We start from the raw sequence: 16,832 nt of genomic DNA, 5'->3' as shown, positions 1-16,832 counted from the left end.
CTGATTACACAAAGCCAGACCCATAAGGGGAGATGAAGGAGTGTTTCCCTGGGTCATAGAATAAATAGATTCTCTGTGCCACACTCATTGTAGGAGTCTCTATAAAGTAGATTGTGGGGATAGTGACCTAGAGGGCATAGATACTTCACTGGGGTGAAATGAGACCACTGTGTGTGAGCCAGAGGTCTCACATCAATTCCAATCGGCCCACACATAGGGTGATCAACTCATCCTGATCTGCAATAAAAGTTCCACATCCCGGCCAGGTGTAGTGGCTCATGCCTGTAATCCCAGCACTTTGGGAGGCTGCTGTGGGCAGATCACCTGAGGTCGGGAGTTCAAGACCAATATGGAGAAACCCTGTCTCTACTAAAAATACAAAATTAGCTGGGCGTGGTAGTATATGCCTATAATCCCAGCTACTCAGGAGGCTGAGGCAGAATTGCTTGAACCCGGGAGGCGGAGGTTGCGGGGAGTGGGGGACAAAGAAAGAAAAGAAAAACCCCGTCTCTACTAAAAACACAAAAAACTAGCTGGGTGTAGTGGCACATGCCTGTAATCGCAGCTACTCAGGAGGCTGAGGCAGGAGAATCGCTTGAACCTGGGAGGCGGAGGTTGTGGTGAGCCAAGATCGCGCCACTGCACTCCAGCATGGGCAACAAGAGCGAAACTCCGTCTCAAAAAAAAAAAAAGAAAAAAGAAAGTTCCACATCCCAGAAAACAACTTAGTTCTGGGCAAATTGGGATGATTGATGATCCTCCTTACATGGTCATTTCTTAAAGCCAAATTCATAACTAATGTTCACAATTGAGAGGATTTCTCATAAAATATTCCAAATGTCGGCCAGGCATGGTGGCTCACGCCAGTAATCCTAACACTTTGAGAGGCCAAGGTGGACAGATCAGGAGGTCAGGAGTTCAAGACCAGACTGACCAACATGGTGAAACCCCTTTTCTACTAAAAATACAAAAATTAGCCAGTCATGGTAGGGTGCGCCTGTAATCCCAGCTACTCAGGAGGCTGAGGCAGGAGAATTGCTTGAACCCAGGAGGCAGAGGCCGCAGTGAGCCGAGATTGCACCACTGGACTCCAGCCTGGGCGATAGAGCAAGACTCCGTCTCCAAAAAAAGGAAATATTTGAAATATTCCAAATGTCCAGAATCTCTTAAAAATGGGACAAATTGGTAACTCCGCACCCAGATTCGCACATGGAAGCAACTGGCTGGTGTTGAGTGGCAGCAGCTTCTCCCAGATGGATCGAGCACTCACCGCTTTGCCACAGTCCCCATCACTCCTTGTCTTACGCTCACCCATCCACTTCACTCCAGGTATTACCCAGCTGGCTCCTGTAGCATTAGAGTTTGCAACCCTTACAATAAATGTACTCTAGCCTTTGAAGAGCTTACGAATTTAAGAGATGGCCGGACACAATGGCTCTCACCTGTAATCCCAGCTACTTGGGAGGCCAAGGCAGGAGGACCTTTTGAGACCAGGAGTTTGAGACCAGCATGGGCAATACTGGGAGACTCGTGTCTCTATAAAAATTTTTTTTCTTAAAATTATCCAGGTGTGGTGGCACATGCCTACAGCCCCAGCTACTCCAGAGGCCAGCCTGGGCAACAGAAGGAGACCCTAGTCTCTAAAAAACAAACAAATGAAAACTTAAGAGATATCCATGCCAAGAGCTCTAGAAAAGGAAAAAAAAAAAAAGAAAACTTAAGAGATAAAACTTTTTAAAGTTGACCCTGGGTTGCTCCTTTCTGGTGGTCCAAGATAGAAATATTTTAGTGGCTATAAAACACTATCAATTTTCTTTTCTTTCTTTCTTTTTTTTTTTGAGAGAGTCTCACTCTGTCGCCCAGGCTGGAGTGCAGTGACTCGGTGTGATCTTGGCTCACTACAACCTCTGCCGCCCAGGTTCAAGTGATTCTCCTCCCTCAGCCTCCTGAGTAGCTGGGATTATAGGCACACGCCACCCTGTCCATGATTTGGGCCTGTCTGAAATCCATCCCTCCTTTCTTCTGGGAACAGACCCTGGATAGGCCCAGGAACAGAAATTCTTTCCTAGGTTCCAAGTGGTAGAAATTTTTTGTATCTTTAGTAGAGACAGGGTTTCAACATGTTGGCCAGGCTGGTCTCGAACTCCTGACCTCAGGCAATCCGCCCGCCTCAGCCTCCCAAAGTACTGGGATGACAGGCATGAGTCACCGCACCTGGACAAAACACCATCAATTTTCTTGCGTTCTTACTTTAAAAACAAAGTAATGTAAACAGTGAGACTCTACACTGTTTGCCATAAAACTTAGTGTTGTCGTTTAATGTAAAAAAAAAAATCAAACTCAGCTGTTTTCATATTTAACTGACCCTCAAGCACAAATTCTAGTTGCAAGTAATAGAAACCACATCTAAAGTAGTTTCAGGAGAGAGACTGATTTAATGACTTCTGTAATCAAATTACAGACCAGTGGGAGTGGGTATCTGAATCCACGGTCAATTGGATTCAGAAACTCTGGTTCTGCCCAAGCCAGAATTCTGTTCCAGGTTCTCTGCAAATCGGCTTCATTCTCTGAGGCCAGCTTCTCCACAGGGAAGAGGAAGCAAACAAAGGCAGCTCTGAGCTCACATCCTTACTATTTGAAACCCAAAAAGGGGGAAATGTTGTGAAGAGAGAGAGTATACTTTTTTCTACCAGTTGGAAAAGACCTAGGAAAGAATTTCTGTTCCTGAGCCTACCCAGGGTCTGTTCCCAGAAGAAGGAGGGATGGGTTTCAGGCAGGCCCAAATCATATCTACCAACAGGTTGCTCTCTGTGAGAGGTTTTTTTCTTTTTTTGAGACAGAGTCTGGCTCTGTCGCCAGGTGCCAGGCTGGAGTGCAGTGGCACCATCTCAGCTCACTGCAACCTCCACCTCCCGGGTTCAGGCAATTCTCTTGCCTTGGCCTCCCAAGTAGCTGGGACTGCATGCACACCCCACCACACCCAACTAATTTTTGTATTTCTTTAGTAGAGACAGAGTTTCACCATGTTGGCCAGGATGGTCTCAATCTCTTGACCTTGTGATCCACCTGCCTCAGCCTCTCAAAGTGCTGGGATTACAGGCGTGAGCCACTGCGCCCGGCCGTTGCTCTCTGAGTTTTAATGATCTTAGGGTCCTCCAGGTTGGAGGCAATTCTCTGTAGTTTAGTTTTTTGGTACCAGTGATAATAACCATAATTGCTTACTATGTGCCAGACACTATTTTAATTGCTTTGCATATTAAATGTATATGCATAAATACACATTCTCTCATTTAATCCCCTCAGCAACCCCCTAAGGGAGTCTATTCTCCCTGTTTTACAAATTTGGAAACTAAGACGCAAAGTAATTTAGTAGTTGAGACTTGCCAAGTGGCTGACTTCAGCTGTGAACTGAACCCAGGCAGCCCAGCCAGAAATCACAGGGCCCAGTCATATCACAGGTGTCTATCTGAGAAAGCTATATACTAGACTATAAAAGATTTGTCACAAACGCCTGCGTGCTGGCAATGTGCAAAGGTGTGACCAATAATGGTGTGGCTTTCCATCTGCGAGCGTGGGTGGGGGACTGGGTGAGAGGTCTCCCAGATTCCTGCCATGCTTGCTACCTGTGCTGGGAAAGCCGGCTTTGATCTGCCCCTGGAGCCACCGGGCAGAGCACTATGTGTTTATCTAGCTCTCCGCCAGGTACCTTTCCTCAGACTCTCCTGCTGCTGCATTTTTGCTTCTCACCAAATCTGCATCCACTGACCCGAGCCCTGCATCAGTAATCAGAAAAATCATGTTTTGATTTTTTTGTTTTGTGTTCCTGGTCTAGACTCTGTCTCTAACAGAATACAAATAGCAACATGTTTGTTGATTGTCTGGGTTTTAGAGGACTTAAACTCAATTGAACAAATGTGTAGTGAGTTTCTACTCTGAGCCTGACTATGTGGCCGGGAGGTTATAGCAACAAATGAGAAGCAGATTCTGCCCTCAAAAAAAAAAAATGCTAAAAAGCTATATTTAAAAAAAAAAAAAAAAACTTATCTCTAAACTCTCCGTTCTGGTTCAGGCAAAAGTTTTCTTGATGGTCTGGGTCCCTTCAGTTTCTCGATGTTTTCAATTCTTTCAAAGAGCTTCAGCTAGTCTAATGGCTGTAGAATGCTGCTTTCATGGACATCAGGGACAGCTTTCTTTCCTCCCACCCCAGCACTAAATCGGACCTTTAAATCAGGCTTTCTCCCTTACCTTGGGGTAACCCAACCCAAGTGAATTGATTTGCTCCCTGCATTGTTAACCTGTGGGAATTAAGCTTGTCTATTGTCGTCTCCTGGTCCACACCCCTTCTTTGTAATTGACCTTCATCCAGAGTTCTTGGTAGGCTTAGGCAGCCATATTTTAATCACATGATTTTCTTTTGGCCACAGCTCATTGGTTCTGAGTGATCACCTGACCCAACCCATCGGCCGAACGGAACCCTTCAGCCCCTTTGCCCTTGACAGTCTGACTTAAATAGTTCAGAGAGTGAATGAGGAAGGTTGGCCCTCCAGGAGAGTATTGTGGTATTATGGTGTCAAGCTTGCACCAGGTAAAATCCTAATGAGAGAGGAGCTAGAGGATGAAGCTCATGTGCAGAAAAGAGCAGAAGTAAGAGACGGTCCATGACGCATGATCGCAAAACTGGAAAGGAGAGAGGGAGGAGGGTCGGTGCCCAACTTACCAGGTTGTGTCTCTTTTTTCATTTTTATTTTGTAAATTTATTATTGATTTTATTTTTAGAGATGGGGTTTCACCATGTTGGCCAGGCTGGTCTTGAACTCCTGACCTCGTGATCCATCCACCTTGGCCTCCCAAAGTGCTGGGATTACAGGCGTGAGCCACCACACCTGGCCTGTTGTGTCTCTTTTGAATCCACGTCTTATCCTTGGATGTCTGGTGCACCTTTCGATAAACTCCAAATTTATTTGAGCAAGTTTGGTATGGCCTCAGTTTCATGCAACTTAACTGATTAGAACATCAAAATGCGTTGTCCGTACCATGATCATCACAGTTGTTACAATAAAGGACAGATATTCTGCCTACCCCCAACAGATGGTGATGTCTTTTTATTCATCTTTCTGTCTCCACTACTTTCTCTTGCCTCTGCCTAGAGCATGGTCTGTGCTCAATAAAAGCTTGATGAAAGAATGAAGAAATGTTCATCTCCTGTAAATTCCTCTGCCTGGCTTTCCAGCCTTCCCCCATCTGGCCCCATATCTAACCTCATTACCCCACTACTCCTCACTCCACACCCTCCACTGTGGTTAAACCAGTCTCACCAAGGCATCCAGTTCATTTCTCTGGGCCTTTCCTCATGCTGGAATGCTCTCCTCCCTCTTCTTCACTTACTTACCCTTCTATCAGCCCCCTCCTTCTTCATTCATTCTTCAGGCGTTTACTGAATGCCCACTATGTGTCAGACATTATGCTGAGTGCTGAGCTACAGTGGGGAACAAAACAGAGGTGCTTTCTGTAGCCATGTTGCTTATTGTAAAAGGGGAATGATGTATTTGTTTTGAAAAGAAACCAGAGTATATGTTCCTTACTGTCTTACAAACCTTCTAAGTGAAGCTTTCTGCAAGAGCTGTACCACCCTGCCCACCGTCTCACGCTCATCTTCCTCCTCTCTTACCTCCTTTAATTCTTAGTAACTCACACCACTGTTTGTTAACAGTTTCTCTTGAGTGTTTTGCTCACCAAGCCTCCTCCTATTAACTGGATTTTATGTGTCTTCAGGGCTGAAACCTGTCTTGTACTTTTTCTATTTATACCTATGTGGCTCAGCATCAAGGGCACAGTGGGCACCTAAAAAATCACTCTTCAGGCCAGGCGCGGTGGCTCACACCTATAATCCAGCAGTCTGGGAAGGTGAGGGGACAGATCACAAGGTCAGGACATCGAGGCCATTCCGTCTCACATGGTGAAACTCCATCTTTACTACAAATAGAAAAACTAGCCGGGCATGGTGGCACACACCTGTAGTCCTAGCTACTTGGGAGGCTGAGGCAGGAGGATCACTTGAACCCAGGAGGCAGAGGTTGCAGTGAGCTGAGATCACCGCCACTACACTCCAGCCTGTGTGACAGAGTGAGACTCCGTCTCAAAAAAACAAGGAAAGAAAAAAACAAAACTCTTCACCGCCTGCCTGCTTGATCAAAAATGTCTTCTGCTCTCCTGGCCTGGTAAATGGAAGGACAGAGAGGTATTTGTCTGTCTTTGCAATCCCAGGAATAAACATCAGCCCGGGTTTCAGCTGATCCCCATAACCCTGGCCATAAAGTACCATCTAAAGCCAGGATAGAGATGAACAAATAGAGGTGGTATTTGTTCTGTTTAGTCCCGGGTACTCTGGGGGAAGCCTTCACAGACCTCCTCACCACAAACCCACGCTAACAAACAAGAAGCCACTTCTCTGGCAGTCTCCTGTACGGTGTCCTTTTACCTGGGAGTCAGCTCCCTTGTCTCCAGCCCTTCTGAAAGACACCCTTCAGCTCTGTGTCTTTACTGGGGGGAAGGGGAATTAAAAATAGGGGCCCTAGATTTCTTTCTCTCCCCAGACATAAGCAAGGGTAGTCCATCCCAGACCGAGCTCAGCAAAACCTCACCACGGAGTTTGTCTGCATAAAGAAAGTGCCTTTTTGAAACACAAAGTCAGTCTTTCAACTCAGGAAGGGAAAAAATAATCCACCAACCAACCCCAAACCTGCACTTGGCCAAAATCCTGAGGTTGGTGGCAGGAGTGAAGTGAATCATTTCTCTTTACTCTGATTGCATCAGCGAAAGGCAGCTGGGAGCTACTTGGTCCCCAGAAGAGGCCTCATGCCATGTTTGTGCCTAATTCTAATTCCTTTTTTTCTTGTACACAAAGGCATCTTAACTAATGCAAGATGAGAATTGAGTTCAACCCAGGTGGCTGAGTCCAGGAACTGATAGTTCTGAGACAGAAACTTATACCCATGAGGGGCTGTTCCTGTTAAATCTAAACTAGCTCCATCTCTCTGTCCCCATGTTCAATGATACCTTTGACATGAAGTCTTAGCTCGTAAGTATCCTAAGTTCTACACAGTGATAACTACAACTTTTTCAGCAAAGTCTTCCTAAGTACCCTGCCCTTGCCTGGACATTATGTGTATAGTATTTCACTGGATCCTTTAAAAAAAAACAAAGAAATGGCCGGGTCCGGTGGCTCACGCCTGTAATCCCAGCACTTTGGGAGGCCAAGGCAGACAGATCATGAGGTCAAGAGATTGAGACCATCCTGGCCAACATGGCGAAACCCCATCTCTACTAAAAATACAAAAATTAGCTGGGCATAGTGGCATGCACCTGTAGTCCCAGCTACTCAGGAGGCTGAGGAAGGAGAATCACTTGAACCGGGAGGCAGAGGTTGCAGTGAGCTGAGATTGTGCCACTGCACTTGAGCCTGGGCGACAGAGTGAGCAAAGCATAACACATTTTTTTCTTGAGACAGAGTTTCATTCTTGTCCCCCAAGCTGGAGTGCAATGGCATAATCTCAGCTCACTGCAACCTCTGCCTCCCGGGTTCAAGTGAGTCTCCTGTCTCAGCCTCCTGAGTAGCTGGAATTACAGGCATGCACCATCACACCTGGCTAATTTTTGTATTTTTAGTAGAGACAGGATTTCACCATGTTGGCCAGGGTAGTCTTGAACTCCTGACCTCAAGTGTTCTGCCCGCCTTGGCCTCCCAAAATGCTGGGATTACAGGCATGAGGCAATGCACCTGGCCCTTACATATTTATTTAATCAAAGGTTTTTTGTTTTGTTTTGAGATGGAGTCTTGCTCTGTTGCCAGGCTGGAGTGTAATGGTGTGATCTCGGCTCATTGCAACCTCTGCCTCCCGGGTTCAAGAGATTCTCCTGCCTCAGCCTCCCAAGTAGCTGGGATTACAGGCATGTGCCACCATGCTCAGCTAATTTTTTAAATTTTTAGTAGAGATGGGGTTTCCCATGTTGGCCAGGATGATCTTGGTCGCCTGACTTCGTGATCCACCTGCCTCGGCCTCCCAAAGTGCTGGGATTACAGGTGTGAGCCACTGCGCCCAGCCTATTTAATCAAATTAATCAAAGTTTTGCATGACTCAGGAAACTTCAGAAATGAGGAGCCAAACACCCAAAGAAAACTGTTCATTTCTCTGCTTAGATTCAAGGAAGAATGGGCCTCTGTGTAGAGATGTGATTAGTCAATGGGGGGGATGGTCTAGAGGTAATAGACTGAGAGGGGAAATCTAGCAAGGCCTGTCTTGCACATTCTTCTTGTCCTCTCTGTGTAGCATTTCTTCCTCTCAAGTATAGGGCAGGACCTTTCCGGAAACAGGGTCTTATGATTTACTATCAGACAAGGGAGTTCAGAGAAATTATTATTATTATTATTTTGAGACGGAGTCTTGCTCTGTCGCCAGGCTGGAGTATAGTGGCACGATCTCAGCTCACTGCAACCTCCACCCCTCAAATTCAAGCGATTCTTCTGCCTCAGGCTCCCGAGTAGCTGGGACTACAGTCACGTGACTAAAGTTTTGTATTTTTAGTAGAGACGGGGTTCCATCATGTTTGGCAGCCTGGTCTTGAGCTCCTGAGCTCAGGTGATCCGCCTCAGCCTTCCAAAGTGTTGGGATTTCAGGTGTGAGCCACCGCACCTGGCCTAGAGAATTTCTTAATGGCCAGCTCCTCCACGGAAAGGTGGGAGACAGAGTGAGTGATGTTTCTAGGTTTTATGGCTTGCTTTGGGGGAGAGGGGTTCTAGATTTTTGGGTGTTTTTTTTGTTTTTTGAGATAGAGTCTCACTCTGTCGCCCAGGCTGGAATGCAGTGGCATAACCTTAGCTCACTGCAACCTCTGCCTCCCAGTTCAAACTATTCTCCTGCCTCAGCCTCCCAAGTAGCTGGGATTACAAGTGCAAGCCACCATGCCCGGCTAATTTTTGTATGTTTAGTAGAGATGGGGTTTCACCATATTGACGAGGCTGGTCTCCAACTCCTGACCTCAAGTGATCTGCCCACCTTGGCCTCTCACAGGCGAGAGTCACCTTGCGCTGCCCGGGGTTCTAATTTGCCTTGTGGATGTGCCTTGCAGAAAGAGGAATTCTGGTTTCTATGATGCACTTCAGTGGAGAAAAAGGAGCAGGAGATAGAAAGGCAAGAAAAAGAGAGACTCTGCTTCTGAGGCCTTTCAATGTCCGTTAGCCTGCCAAAGCACTGTACTTTGGGGTATCATTTTCTGGACCCTAACATTTGCATTTTAACTGTACAACTCTGGGCTGAGCATGGTGCCTCAACGCCTGTAATTCCAGTACTTTGGGAGGCCAAGGCGGGTGGTCATCTGAGGTCAGGAGTTCAAAACCAGCCTGGCCAACATGGTGAAATTCTGTCTCTACCGAAAATACAAAAACTAGGGGCTGGGCACGGTGGCTCACACCTGTAATCCCAGCACTTTGGGAGGCCGGGTGGGTGGATCACGAGGTCAGGAGTTCAAGACCAGCCTGGCCAAGATGGTGAAACTCCATCTCTACTAAAAATACAAAAAAATTAGCCCGGTGTGGTGGCATACACCTGTAATCCCAGCTACTCAGGAGGCTGAGGCAGAAGAAATGCTTAAATCCGGGAGTCGGAGGTTGCAGTGAGCTGAGATCGTGCCACTGTACTCCAGCATGGGCGACAGAGCGAGACTCCATCTCAAAAGAAAAAAAACAACTAGCTGGGTGTGGTGGCAGGTGCCTGTAATCCCAGCTACTTGGGAGGCTGAGGCAGGAGAATCACTTGAACCCAGGAGGTGGAGGTTGCAGTGAGCCGAAATCACGCCATTGCACTCCAGCCTGCGTGACAGAGGAAGAGTCCATCTCAAAACAAACAAAAAACAGTGCGACTCTGGCCGTTGTGTTGAGAGCAGGCTGAGGAAGCACAAGGCAGGGGTGCTGTGAATGATGGGTGGAGGCTGATGGTGGCTTGGACGGAGGCAGTGAAGGTGGCAAGAGTAGTCAGAATCTGTGTTTTGAAGTTGTCAACAACATTTCCTGACAGTTTGGAGGTGGGAGGTGAGAGAAAGGGAGGAGTTAGGAATGACACCCAGGTTTTTGGCCTGAGCGACAGGAAGAATGGAGTTGCCATTTACTGAGATAACCGTGGGAGGAATGGGTTTGGAGGAGGGATCAGGAGCTCAGCGTTGGACAAGATACATTTGAGATGCCTACGAGGGACCTTGGTGGAGATGAGTAGGTGGTTCAATAAGCAGTTCTGGAGTTTAAGGGAGAGAGCTGGGTGGAAACGCCAATTTGGAAGTCAAGAGGGTATAGATGCTATTTTTTAAAGTCACCAAAGTGGGTGAAGCCATCAAGGAAGTGAAAGTAGCTGAAGCAGAGAGGTCTACGGATCATGCCCGGGGCACTCCAACATTTAGTGATCAAAGAGATGAGGAAGAACCAGCAGGAGCAGACCAAAAATAAATAAATGAGGTAAGAAGAAACTTACTTGAAAAACGTTTCAAGAAAGAGGAAAAAGGTTGAATGTGTCAAATACTTCTCAATGATCAAGTGACAAGAGGACTGAAACTTGACCCATCAGATGAAAATAAGAAATGCTTAATTAAATAGTTCTCTGGCTTAGTTTAGATGTGTGTTCCTGTAGACTTCTCGGCCAATTGCAGGGCAGGGCAGGGCAGGGCAGGGATTTTGTCCTTGAGCTCTGTATCCTACTCTGATCTCACCGCCATATTTCTCTTCCTTCCTCCCCTGTCCTCTTACCCCCATCCCCTCATACGTACACCTCCATCCTGGCTTTGCTGAGGTCTGAGGATTGGCTTACCAGCCAAGGGACCCGCAAGCCTGAGCTGAAGCATGAGAACAATGTCTTAGGCAAGTCACTGCTTCCCAGATTTGGCAAAGCAAGTGAGCTGCAATCACCACTATCAAGCAAAGAGGATGGAAGGGATAAACTGAGGGCGGTAAAAGAGGAATATGCTAACATCTCTGTAAAGGGAAGACACATTTTGCTTTAAAACAATGCCCGTGATGGCCGGGCGTGATGGCTCACACCTGTAATCCCAGCACTTTGGGAGGCCGAGGCGGGCGGATCACCTGACATCAGGAGTTTGACACCAGCCTGGCCAACATGAAGAAATCCTGTCTCTACTAAAAGTACAAAAATTAGGCAGTCCTCATGGCAGGCGCCTGTCATCCCAGCTACTCAGGAGGCTGACGCAGGAGAACCGCTTGAACCCGGGAGGTGGAGGTTGCAGTGAGCCGAGATCCCACCACTGCACTCCAGCCTGAGCGACAAGAACGAGACTCCGTCTCAAAAAAAAAAAAAAAAAAAAAGCCCATGGCAATTTTTGTGTTTGTTGTAAGGAAGCAAAGGAATTTCTCCTGGGCTGCATGGCCCCATGGTTTAGGTGATTAATGAGTCTTTTCTAGTTGGATTCATTCTGTAGCATAGTCGAGGGTAGAGGTTGAGAACTAAATTCCTCTGCACTGAGTTTTTCCCTGGCAGGTGAGGGAGACAGGCATGTCAGAGCCTGGGAACTGCGAGAAGGGAGATGGGAGAAAGATGACTGGCAAAGAATTCCCAGGGGTGGGGCTGGGCTGAGGAACCTGTCTGAAGAGGAGTGAGGGCTAACATTAATTTTTAAATCACTTTACCTTGAAGCATATAATAGATAATAGGGAGAAGTGTGTGTGCCACCTAATGAATTTGCACAAACTGTGCAGACCCATATAACCAGCTTCCAAGCCAAGCAACAGAACCTTACCCAAGGATACCCAGGAGCCCCCCACGTCCTCTTCTAGCCATGATTCTGCCCAAGGGCAGTCACTAGCCTGACTTTGAACAGCATGAACTTGTTTTGCCTGTTTCTACACCTTATATGAATGAGTCTTGTATTTTATGTCTGACTTCTTTCACTTAATATTTGTGAGATTCATTCATGCTGTTGCATATACTCATGGATCTTTCATTCTGATTATCACACACTCTTCCATTGATTGTATGATTATACCACAGTGTATCTCTTCTATTGTTGACGGACATATAAGTGGTTTCCATTTGGGGGCCATTACAAATGGTGCTGCGATAAACATATTTGGACATGTTTAATACTCAATTCCCCCCAAGAATTTATTCTGAAAATTTTCAAACATATAGAAATCTTTGAAATAATTTTACATTCAATAACTATTATGAACCAACCACTCTTATTCTAAATTAAAATTTTATTATATTTGCTTTATCACTTATCCATCCTATATCCGTTTATAAATTCATCTTTTTTTTTTTTTTTTTTTGAGACAGGATCTGGCTCTATCACCCAGGCAGGAGGGGCAGTAGCTCCATCTCAACTCACTGCAACCTCCACCTCCCAGGTTCAAGCCAGCTGGCCATCTCAGCCTCCAAAGTAGCTGGGACTACAGGTGTATGCCACCACATCTTGCTAATGGGGTCTCACTACACTGATCTCAAACCTGTGAGCTCAAGCAATCCAGCCACCTCAGTCTCCCAAAGCGCTAGGATTATAGGCATGAGCCACTGTGCCTGGCCAATTCATTTTTGTTTGTTTGTTTTTGAGATGAAGTCTCGATTTTGTTGCCCAGGCTGGAGTGCAATGGTGCAAACTCGGCTTACTGCAACCTCCGCCTCCTGGATTCGAGCGATTCTCCTGCCTCAGCCTCCCCAGTAGCTGGGATTACAGGCACACGTCACCACATCCAGCTAATTTTTTGTATTTTTAGTAAAGACGGGGTTTCACTATGTTGACCAGGCTGATCTCTAACTCCTGACCTCAGGCAATCCAACTGCCTTGGCCTCCCAAAGTGCTGGGATTACAGGCGTGAGCCACTTCGCCCAGCCCCAATTCATCTTTTTTTAAATGCATTTTTTTTTTCTTTTAGAGATGGGGTTTCACCATGTTGCCCAGGCTGTTCTCAAACTCCTGACCTCAGGTGATCCGCCCACCTTGGCCTCCCCAAGTGCTGGAATTATAGGCATGAGCCACAACGCCCGGCTAAATGCATTTTTTAAATGCATGTGTTGGCCGGGCATGGTGGTTTATGCCTTAATCCTAGCGCTTTGGGAGGCCAATGCGGGTGGATCACTTGAGGTTATGAGTTCAAGACCAGCCTGTTCAACATGCTGAAGCCCCGTGTCTACTAAATACACAAAAAATTAGCTAGTGTGGTGGCACCTGCTCAGCTACTTGGGAGGCTGAGGCAGGAGAATCACTTGGACCCGAGAGGCAGAGGTTGCAGTAGGCCAAGATCGCTCCATTGCACTCCAGCCTGGGCAACACAGCAAGACTCTGTCTCAAAAATAAATATAAATGCATGTTTAAACTCTACACAGCAGTCCACTTTACCCTCAGACATTTTAATGTCATTCACAAAGGTTTAATATTTATTTATGGGTTTTTCTTTCTTTATACAAAGTGAAATGCGTGTATAAATGAGTTTGAGAAATGTATGCACCTATGTAACCTACACCCCTATCAAAACATAAAACATTATCATCCAGAAAGTTCCCTCAGGCACCAACCCGATTTCCCTCTCCACCATTGTGTTCTCATTTTTTTTCACCATAGATTAGCTTTACCAGATTTAGAACTTCATATAAATACTATCATACAATATGTACTTGTCAACAGCTTCTTTCACTCAGCGTGGTTTTGAAATTCACTCATCGTGTTGCATGATAACTTGTTCCTCTTTATTGCTGAGTAATATTCTCTTGTATGAATATACAATTTCCTTAGCCATCCCCCTGTGGACCAGCATCTGGAACGTTTCCAGTTTCAGAGCCTTATGAAGAAAAATGCTATGGACATTTTCATACTAGTATTTTTGTGGACATATGCTTTCATTACTCTCGGGTAAGTATCTGGGACTGAAATCACTAGGTCATAAGTGCATGTTTAGTTTCACACGAAACCTCCAGACCTTTGTTTCCAAAGTGGGTTGTATGACTTTACACTCCCATCAACAATATAGGAAAGTATTGTTCAATATCCATGCCAACATTTGGTGGTGTCAGTCTTTTTAATTTAAGCTATTCTAGTGGGCGTGTAGTGATACCTCATTGTGGTTTAATTTGTATTTCCCTGATAACGAATGGTGTTGAGCACCTTTTCAAGTGCTTATTAGCCATTTATATAGCTTCCTTTGTTTTGTTTTTATTTTTTATTTTTTAAATTTTTTAAGGGGCTTTCTGGCAAAAAAAAAAAAAAAAAAATAGCCTACTAGACAAATTCTAAAAGAGCTGTAACACTTTTATTTTTATTTTTTAATTATTTTTTTTTTTGAGACAGAGTCTCGCTCTGTTGCCCAGGCTGAGTGCAACAACATAATCTCAGCTCACTACAACCTCCACCTCATGGGATCAAGTGATTCTCCTGCCTCAGCCTCCTGAAGAGCTGGGATTACAGTGCACGTCATCATGCCCAGCTAATATTTTGTATTTTTAGTAGAGACTGGGTTTCGCCATGTTGGCCAGGCTGGTCTTGAACTCCTGACCTCAGGTGATTTGCCTCCCTCAGCCTCGCAAAGTGCTGGGATTACAAGCGTGAGCCACTGCACTCGGCCATGAGTAAGTTCTTTAGTGGTGATTTATGAGATTTCAGGGAACCCGTCACCCGAGCAGTTACACTGAACCCAATTTATAGTCTTTTATCCCTCACACCACTCTCACCCTTTCCCCCAACTCCCCAAAGTCCATTGTGTCATTCTTATGCCTTTGCATCCTCATAGCTTACCTTCCACTTATGAGTAAGTACATACAATGTTTGGTTTTTCATTCCTAAGTTACTTCACTTAGAATAATGGTCTCCAATTCCATCCAGGTTGCTGCAAATGACATCAACTCATTTTTTATGGGTAAATAGTATTCCATCATATGCATACATACCATAGTTTCTCTATCCACTCATTCATTGATGAGCATTTGGGTTCGTTCCACATTTTTGCAATTATAAATTGTGCTGCTATAAACATGCGTGTGCAAGTATCTTTTTCATATAATGACTTCTTTTCCTCTGGGTATATACCCAGTAGTGGGATTTCTGGATCAAATGGTAGTTCTACTTTTAGTTAAGGAATCTCCACACCGTTTTCCATAGTGGCTGTACTATTTTACATTCCCACCAGCAGTGTAGAAGTGTTCCCTTTTCACTGTATCCACACCAACATCTATTTTAAAAATTTTTTTGATTATGGCCATTCTTGCAGAAGGAAGGTGGTATCACATCGTTTTTAATAGGAATTACAAAGGGGTTTACATTGAACCTATGTGTATATCAGTATGGGTAAGACTGGCATCTTGAGTCTTCCAATGCATGAGATAGTATATCTCTCTGTATTAATTAGAATTTTCCAGAGAAACAGAACCAGTGGGAGGTTACATATATATAATATGTAAAATAAATGAGATGTATAAGAAATTGTTTCTCATGATTATGGAGGTAGAGAAGTTCCATGGTCTGCCTTCTGCAAACTGGAGACCCAGGAAAGTTGGTGGTGTAATTTGAAAGCTTGAGAGTTGGAGAACTTGTGGAGATTCGGTTTGAGTTTGAAGGCCTGAGAACCATGAGTGCAGAGGGCACAAGACGATCAGGGTCTCAGCTCAAGCATTCAGATAGAGAGAGGGTGAATCCTCCCTTTCTCCACCTCTTTGTCCTATTCAGGCCCTCAGTGAATTGTGTAGTGCCTACCCTCACTTGGGAGGACCATCTACTTAACTCTGTTCACCAATTTAAATGCTACTCTCAGCCGGGCATGGTGGCTTATGCCTGTAATTGAAGCACTTTGGGAGGCTGAGGTGGGCAGCTCCCTTGAAGTCAAGAGTTTGAGACCAGCCTGGCTAACATACTGAATCCTGTCTCTACGAAAAATCAAAAAATTAGCTGGGCATGGTGGTATGTGCCTGTAGTCCCAGCTACTTGGGAGAAAAGAAAAAGAAAAAGAAAAAATGCTAATCTCTTCTAGAAACACCCTCACAGACACACTCCAACATAGAGTTTAACCAGCTATGTGGGCCTCTCCTGGCCCAGTCAAGTTGACATGTAAAATTAACCATCGTGCTATTTATCCAGTTCTTGTATTTCCCTCAGCAATGATTTACAGTTATCAGTGTATAGGACTTACATGCCTTTCGTTAAGCTTATTTCTATGCATTTTATGTTTTTGGATACTAATTTAAATGACATTTTAAAAAATTATTTCTCAATTGTTTGCCAGTAGTACATACTGATTTTCACAATAATAATCTTGTGTCCTGTGAAGTTGCTAATTCCACTTATTAGTCATATTGTAGATTCCTTAGTATTTCTATGTAAACAATTAAGTCATCCAAAAATGGAAATTTTACTTCTTCCTTTCCAACTTTTATTTTTCTTGTTGATCTCCAGTAAAATGCTGAATACAAAAAGGTGAACACTAGCTTTCTTTTCCCACTGTGGTCAGACTTTGATTTTATGATTTTAGCTCTTTTATATTTGTTGGGACTTGTTTTATAGTTCAGCATATGGGGTTCCTTGGTGAATATATCAGGAGCACTTGAACTTGAAAATAATATGCATCATGTTGTTGCATTGTTCTATAAATATCAATTAGATCAAGGTGGTTGATAGTGCTGTTTCAATCTTTTATGTCTTTACTGATTTTTTGGTCTAGTTTTTTTTTTTTTTGAAACAGAGTCTTGCTTTGTCATCCAGACTGGAGTGCAATGGCGCAATCTCGGTTCGCTGCAATCTCTGCCTCCAGGGTTGGGTTCAAGCAATTCTCCTGCCTCAGCCTCCCAAGTAGCTGG

The 16,832-nt window shown here is 44.9% G+C and overlaps 1 pseudogene; it reads right to left on the bottom strand.

The window, feature by feature from the left end:
* Positions 1–14,228: 14,228 nt before the first annotated feature.
* On the bottom strand, positions 14,229–14,299 carry LOC135277303 (U7 small nuclear RNA; annotated as a pseudogene).
* Positions 14,300–16,832: the final 2,533 nt, after the last annotated feature.

Source organism: Aotus nancymaae, unplaced genomic scaffold, assembly GCF_030222135.1.
Source record: "Aotus nancymaae isolate 86718 unplaced genomic scaffold, 86718_ANA_hifiasm-v0.15.2.pri h1tg000030l, whole genome shotgun sequence".
Lineage (NCBI taxonomy): Eukaryota > Metazoa > Chordata > Mammalia > Primates > Aotidae > Aotus > Aotus nancymaae.
The sequence above is the reverse complement of the archived record's forward strand: the minus strand, read 5'-3'. Positions and strand labels throughout refer to the sequence as shown.